The following is a 7,809-nucleotide window of genomic DNA, read 5'->3' as shown; positions in this document are numbered from 1 at the left end:
GAGATACCAGTGTAGGTTTGCCCCAGAGTGGAGGAAAGATGGAACGAAAGGAGTTTGAGTGGAAGCATGTCAGACAGTGTAGCCTAAGGAATGTTGAGCAAGGTCATAAGGGAATTCTTAAGTCAAAGTTATCTATCAGAGGAATCCTGTATCCCCCATAAATATGCCTGCTTTAATAATCCTGTTGCACTCAGCCATTGGCTGGGAGCTGTCTGTGAAAAGTACAGCCTCTGCACAAATACGTGGATGGATTTCAGAGCTCAACATCTGAGCACTTCGTCAATTACTCTCCTTGTAATTAGATGTCTGGGAGGAGCATTTTCATGGCTGCCATTATTGAGAAGGTTGGGGTGATGGAGAAAAGACTTGGGAGGATGAAAAGGAAATAAGCAGTCCCGTGTTGAATGTTGAATATTACTTTTGAGATAAACATTAGATATTCAATTAGCGATATAGGTAGACAATGGAATATTTGAGTTTGGAATTCAAAAGAGAGATGTGGACTATACATATACCTTTGAGATTTGTGAATGTAACTGATGTTTAAAGCCATGGGAATAAATGAGATCACTTATGGAAAAAAAAACAGATGGAAATGTGGCCAAAGATAGAGTTGAGAGGAATTCCAACCTTTATAAGGAGGAGGAAAAAATAACAGACAGTGAAAATGAGTAAGCAGTGAGGTAGAGGGAAAACCAAGACAGTACATTGTCAAAGAGGTCGAGAGAGGAGTGTGTTTCCAAAAAGAGGATGTGATTTCCTGTGCACCTGGTTCTGAAAGATAAAGTAAGAATAGAGAGAAAAGGGTCCTCAAATTTTATAGTTCACTATGGCTCCTTTATTTCCTTCACTATCAAGAATCTCAAGGCCTATTTCTGTGCCCACTTATGACTGTGAGCAGCTATTTACTAAGTACTTAATCTATGCCGAGCATTGAACAACATCTATTGACCTGTCACAAAATGAGCAGCATCTCCTGAAGCTGAAGACCATCTTAAACTACCAGCAGTCTCCAACCTTCTGGAGACACGTGTTGTAGTAGATAGAAGCAAAAGGCCATATGGTAAGACAAAGGAAGAGGCACATAACTCAGCTTTAACAGCTGAAAGGGAGCAGGGTCAGGGAAGACTTCCTGGAAGAGGCAAAATGTGAACTGAGTATTAAGATGGTCTCTGTCTAATCTTGTCTCATTTTGCACTATTTAAGTGTGACTAAGCCTTAAGCCATTTTGAAAGTAATCATGACACACATTATACCTAAAACAATCTCTCTAGCACCTTTTGAGTGTAGACAGTTAGATTATATGTGCAGTAAGTACAGTGGTTCCCTGAGATGGCACCAGGATGTTTGGTGCTGGCTTGGATCTTATTTTCACAGGCCATTTTTTTTTTGTTTCATCAGAAACTTATTTTAAGGCAGTACGGTCAGTGTCAAAATAGTCACTCCCACTGTTTCCTTCAGGAGCCTTTCACTTGGCACCATGGTGAAATGTCTCCTCACCCCAAGCTGTTCCTCTTAAAGGAAGTTAAAAATAAAAAGGAAAGTGGTTATTGAGGAAGATTCATTTTAGGAGGAAAAATAGGATCCCAATAGTGTGAACTGTGTAAACTGGGCACTGCACTGGTTCCTGTAAATGATGGACACTTACATAAGTGCCCAGAAGTCACAGGGAAATGAGTTGTTTTGTTTGTATAACTAAATGTTACCTCACCTTCAACTTCCCCCCTTCCTTCAACAGTTAAAAGAAGGAAGAACAAAAGAAAGATTAATTTATTTTCAACAGTTCTTGCCATATTATTTCTCAGAATAATTTAGAAAGTTATTGCTTATGAAATACAAATGTTTATCTTATATATTTCAAATAAGAAACATAGTGAGGATGGTTACTGAGGACCAGAAACCTGGAGTATTACGGGCCCTTTTCCAACCTCCCATCAAAACCTCTCCTATAGAGCTATACTCTTTAAGTATTTGGAAATCCCTGTGATCTCTATTCCACCTTCACATACCTGCCTACCATTTCTTAGATGTAACCTTAGGTCTGAAATGATTGTGGAAGTCATCAGCTTCCTCAGCGTTGGAGAACTGTAGATTGTAAACTTTGTTCTCCATTAGACTGGTTCAGGTTCCCCTCTTTTTAGCTATCACAGCCCCTGTCCCAATGCACTCTCCTTCCTGCATTCCATCTGTTTGCTTCTTGGGATTCATCACAGAATTTTAGCTCTTGGTATTTGCCACAAGAATACCAGATCCACGAGGGCAGGGTATGTTTCTTATTCACATCTTTATCCATTTCATCTAACACAATCTGAGTACATATCATTCATTCAGTAAATATTTAGTAAATATTGGAATAGAAAAAAAGGAAGAAACTTAATTAGGATTCATCCAATAAGACTTCCTATCCCTGTCCATACGGAGATTTCTCTGAATTTGACACTTATTGCCATTTTTTAGACATAAGCCTAAATCTCTAAGATTCCCATCACCTAGTTATTCAATCATGTACTAAACCAGGTACTGCTGTGAAAGGACGTGCAGATGTAATTAGGTTGGTCATCAGATGACCTTAAGAGGAGAGCCTGAATTATCCAGGTGGCCTCAATGTAATCACATGATATAAGTAGCAGAGGAAGGCCAAAGAAAGTCAGAGGTGCATCAAAGGAAGAGGCAGGAGAGACGCGGCAGAAGGGTAAGTAAAAAATACTCCAAAAGTGAGAAGGATTTGATGCGCCATTGCTGGTTCTGAGATGTAGGGGGCTATGTATGAGAAAGAAGAAACTTTTCTGTTCCTGGTTGGCTGAGTTGTGTTTGTTTTTTTTTAAATCATGATAGGCATTGGATTTTATCAAATGTTTGTTCTACAATGACTGTGGTCATGTGGTTTTTCTTCTTAACCTTGTTGATATGGTGCATTACATTAATTGACCTTTCAAATGTTGAACTAGTTTTGCATACCTAGAATAAAAGCAACTTGCTCATGGTAATTATTCTTTGCCATGTTCGATTTTCAAATATTTTGTTGATGAATTTGGCAGCTTTGTTTGAGATTGACCTACAGTTTTTCTTCCTTTTCCTTTCTTTTTTTCTTTCTGCTTTTGTCTGGTTTTGATATCAGGGTAACCCTAGCTTCATAAGGTGAGTTAGGGAGTGATTTTTCAACTTTCTGGAAGAAATTGTGTAAATTTGCAGTCAATTCCTCTTCGAATATCTGGTAGAAATCTGCTGTAAACCATCTGGGCCTGGAGATCACTTTGCAGGAGTTCTTTAATTGCAAATTCAACTTTAATGGTTAGAGGACTACTCCAATTGCCTATTTCATCTTGGTTGAATTTCAGTAGTTTGTGAGTTTGTGGTATACAAGAAATTTATCCATTTCTCCTCAGTTTCCAATTTATGTGTGTGTGTAGATTTGTTTATAACATTCCCTTATTATCATTTATATTATCCTTATGACTGCAAGATCTGCAGGGATATTACTTTTTCCATTCTTGATGTTGGAATTCTATCTTTTAAAAAATTGCTGGTCTCTTTAGAGATTTGTCAATTTTACTGATATTTTTTAAAAAACAGATTTTTTGTTTCATTGACTTTTCTCTATAACTCTTAATTTTCAGTGCACTAATTTCTGCTCCTTTTGTTTACTTTCTTCTATTTGCATAGAATTTATTTTGGTCTTACTTTCCTAATTTCTCAATGTAGGAAATTACTGATTTGAGTGTTTCTTCCTTTCTAATCCAAGGATTTAGTGTTGCAAATTTACCTGTGTGCACTGCTTTAGCTGTCTCCTATGTAATTTGATATATTGTATTTTCGTTATCATTGAGCTCTATGTATTTCTATTTTCTTTAAGAATTATTCTTTGACCCAGGGATTATTTAGAAGTGTTGTTTAATTTTCAAGTCCTTAGAGTTTTTTCAGTTGTCTTTGACTTCTGTTTTGATTCCACTGTGGTTGGAGAACACACACTATATGCCTTTCGGATCTGTTGATTGCTTTTTTATCATTTGTGTTGTGATTGTTTTTTCCGGGTTCTTGGTATGATGGGTAATTTTTATTTTTGTATCCTGGTTTTTTGGGATGTTGCTATAAACTGAATGTTTGTATCCCCCGGAAGTTCATATGTTGAAACCTATCCCCTACGTGATGGTATTTGGAAGGAGGTCTTTGGGAAGTGATGAGGACATAAGGGCAGAGCAGGATATATGTCCTTATTAAAGAGGCCCCAGAGAGATCACTCGCCCTTTCCTCCATGTGAGAACACAGTGAAAAGACTGCCGTCTGTGACCCAGGTAAGCAGGCCCTTACCAGACACCAGATCTGCTGGCACCTTGATCTTGGACTTCCTGGCCTCCAGAAAGGTGAGAAATTCTTATTGTATATAAGCCCCCTAATGTATTGTATCCTGTCATAGCACTCTGAGCAGACAAAGAAAGATGTCGAATTCTAATACTTTGGATCATATTTAATATTTCCTCTTAGCAGGGAATTCCCCTGTTAAGGTGTAGTTCAAGGTTCTGATGGGTGCGTGGGTTCAGCTTCCCCCTGGGCCTCACCAGCACCTCTGCAGCAAAAGTGGAGTCCTGACTCATAGAGCCTCATTACACATGGGTGGAGTGGAAGTTCTGCTCACCCCTTGGCCTAGACCCCTTCATAGAAGCTGGGTACCAACTCACAATGCCCTGTTCCTTCTTTGTGGTGTAAGCTCAGCTCCACACTGGGCTCATGCCACCGAGGGAGGGGGAAGTAAAGTTGTTAAGCTCCCCTTGCAACACCTCCTTATACCTCACTGATGCTGCTTGGGTGTGGATACTCGGTCTCTTACCCACTGGCACAAGGGTAGGGAGAAGCACAGGCATGCTGCCTAGCACTGCCTCATACCACGTTGTTCAATCTGTCTGTTGCCACCAGTTGGATGTGGATGTTAAGTTCCCCATTGGGCCCCACTGACACCAGCAGTGGGGGACATAATCGTGTCCACTCTACTCACACCAGCTGTTGAGTCTTGTTGCTGCCAATTCAGGGTCAATGTTCAGCTACTTGCTGGATCCTGCTGACACCTGGGACAGGCGGGAGGGAAGAAGAGTGCTCATTTGCTCTGACTCGCGAATCCTCACAAAGTCTCCTTGCTGCTGGGTGGGAGTTGAAGCTTAGCTTGCTGAATTTTGCTGACAGTCAGAGTATTACCTAATTCTACTGTGTAGGGGTTGGAAGATCAGCTCCTTCCTCAACTGCACCTACACTAACTTAGCCGGGCAATCAGACCATCACCTGCTTCTAAGCACGGGCTGGATCATCAAATCTCTTGGTTTCACCAACACTGCATCACTGGGGGAACAAGGAAACTTACTGGCTGTTTCTGTGGTGTGTGGGGGGAAATGTTGGGAATATCGGCTTCCTGCTTAGGCGAGCTGAAACCAGAGAGGGGGTGTGCGTTTGCCATTGGTGTCTGGCTGGAGCCAGATGGGTATTGTCATAAAGATTTTCTGTTCTTAAGCCATTACATTTCAAGTCCTTTGGCTTGGAGGAACAGGCTTTTTAAAAATCATTTTTATCTGTGCCTGTTATTGGTTTGGGTTGAAGGCTTCTTAAGTGCCCTGTTTAGGATACATGGAAATAGTAAGGAAACCGAGTGAACACACTGCCATGTCATTCCTCAAGTCTCAAAGCCTCTATGCAATCTTTTTTCAACCTTTTAAAGACTTTTAGAGCCTTCCATTTTCCTTTTGTTGTGGGATTTTTAGTTGTCAGAGGGGAGACATGGAATATGGGGATCTTTCTTCTTGGCTAGGACCACAAGCCTGTCATGGCTCCTGCCATAATCCTTGATTTTAATATCCCCATGAATGATCTTTCCAATACCCAGGCCTCAGTTTCTCAACTTCTTCACCAAAGGATCTTGTTCTCCACCCCACCATCGCCACTCACTCCCATAATGCTATCCTAGAGAGTGTCATTGCCAGTAAACTGCCACCCCTCCATAAACTCCATTTCATAAATCTCAATCTGTGACCAACAGCCCCTGATTCTTCAGGTCACCCTCTCTACTACACACTTTTAACCGTATTTAGCCCCCATTGGGACCTCTAATCCATTGATCCTGCCACCTTTTTCTTATCCTTCACCCACCTCATGTTCTTATTTCCCTCATTTCTCGGCTTCAATTCCAAGGTCTGTCATCATAATCACTTACTTGCGTATACACTCAACTTTCTTGTTCCCCTTGCCCTCTCTAGCCATCCAGGAAAAAAACAAATCCCGTTTAACTGAGACTATTCTCCACCTACACTCGTGCAGCTGAACATGGCTGGTGGAAAACACTTAATCATGCCAATGGAACTCACTTAAAAGTCATAACACCTGGGGCTTCCCTGGTGGCTCAGTGGTTGAGACTCCACCTGCCGATGCAGGGGACAAGGGTTCGTGCCCCTGTCTGGGAAGATCCCACATGCCGTGGAGCGGCTGGGCCCGTGAGCCATAGCCGGTGAGCCTGAGCGTCCGGAGCCTGTGCTCTGCAACGGGAGAGGCCTGCGTACTGCAAAAAAAAAAAAAAAAGTCATAACACCTATCCTCAAGTGCACTTTTAATGCTGCCTGGAAGTACTACCACTTTTCCATATGCTACTTCCCTCTACGTATTCCTACCTTACCAAGAAAAGACAAGCAATCAGAAGACACCTTCCACAAGCCCCCAGCATCATTATCAAACTCCCTGCATCTGTCTCTCTTTTCTCCCATTACCACAGTTGACCTTGTTTACTAGAGTAAGTCCCATTTGCCTTCACCTAGCTGAGGACATACTTCCAGAAATTCTTCCCTCTCTTGAATTATCTTTCTCATTATTACATATTTCCCTTCAGCATAAAATATGCTATAATATCTGTCATGTTTACCAAACCTTCCTTGAGACTCTATATCTCCCTCCAGCTTTTTCCAAATTGCTCTGTTCCCCCTTATATTAGAACTTCTTGAAATCATTATTTATACTTGCTGTCTCCAATTTCTCTTCCTCTCAACCTGACTGGAGTGGGTTCAGGAGGGAAATCACCTGAACTTGCTCCTGTTATGGAGACCAGTAGTACATATCTGTCTGTATTCACAATCCTCATTATGAAAGTTTTCAAACTCACAGAAAAGCTCAAAGAATAATAAACATATGCGACTAAACTCACACTGAACAAATGTTAACATTTGCAGTTTTTGCTTTGGATTTTTATATATTAAAAAATAAGTAGATACACAGTTGAAACCTACTTTATTACCATCCCTGATCCCTTTCTTCATCTCTGTCCAGATTTAACAGCTTTCCTGAAGCTAGATGTGCCTTCTTATCCACATTTTTAAATACATGTATTATATAGGCATTTATACATAGAACAAATAATCCTATATTTGGTTTATGGCCAAAATTTACATAAATGTGTTAGTGGGTATTCTGCATATTAGATTTTTGTAAAAATGTTCAATTAGTATGAAATTTGCCTGTGATTTTCCTTTCTTAGATTATCCTTACCTGGTTTTGTATGGAGGTTGAATTGGCTTCATAAGATGAGTCTGGCAGCTCTTCATGATCTCTACTCTTAAACTCTAACCTATACAAATTATTTATCCTTAGAATGTTCATTAACAATAACCTGGTGCTTTATTACAGATTTTTTAATACTAATGAAATTTTCCAGTGATTATAGGTCTCATGGTTTTCTATTTCTCCTTGAGTCAGTGTTGGTAATTCACCTTTTTCTAGAGAACAGCTTGTTGTTCTCTTGCTGCTCTTTCCTAGATGTCCATTTTTTATAAGGACAAATTATCA

The sequence above is a fragment of the Mesoplodon densirostris genome, chromosome X (genome assembly GCF_025265405.1).
Source record: "Mesoplodon densirostris isolate mMesDen1 chromosome X, mMesDen1 primary haplotype, whole genome shotgun sequence".
NCBI classification, from domain to species: domain Eukaryota; kingdom Metazoa; phylum Chordata; class Mammalia; order Artiodactyla; family Ziphiidae; genus Mesoplodon; species Mesoplodon densirostris.
The sequence above is the reverse complement of the archived record's forward strand: the minus strand, read 5'-3'. Positions refer to the sequence as shown.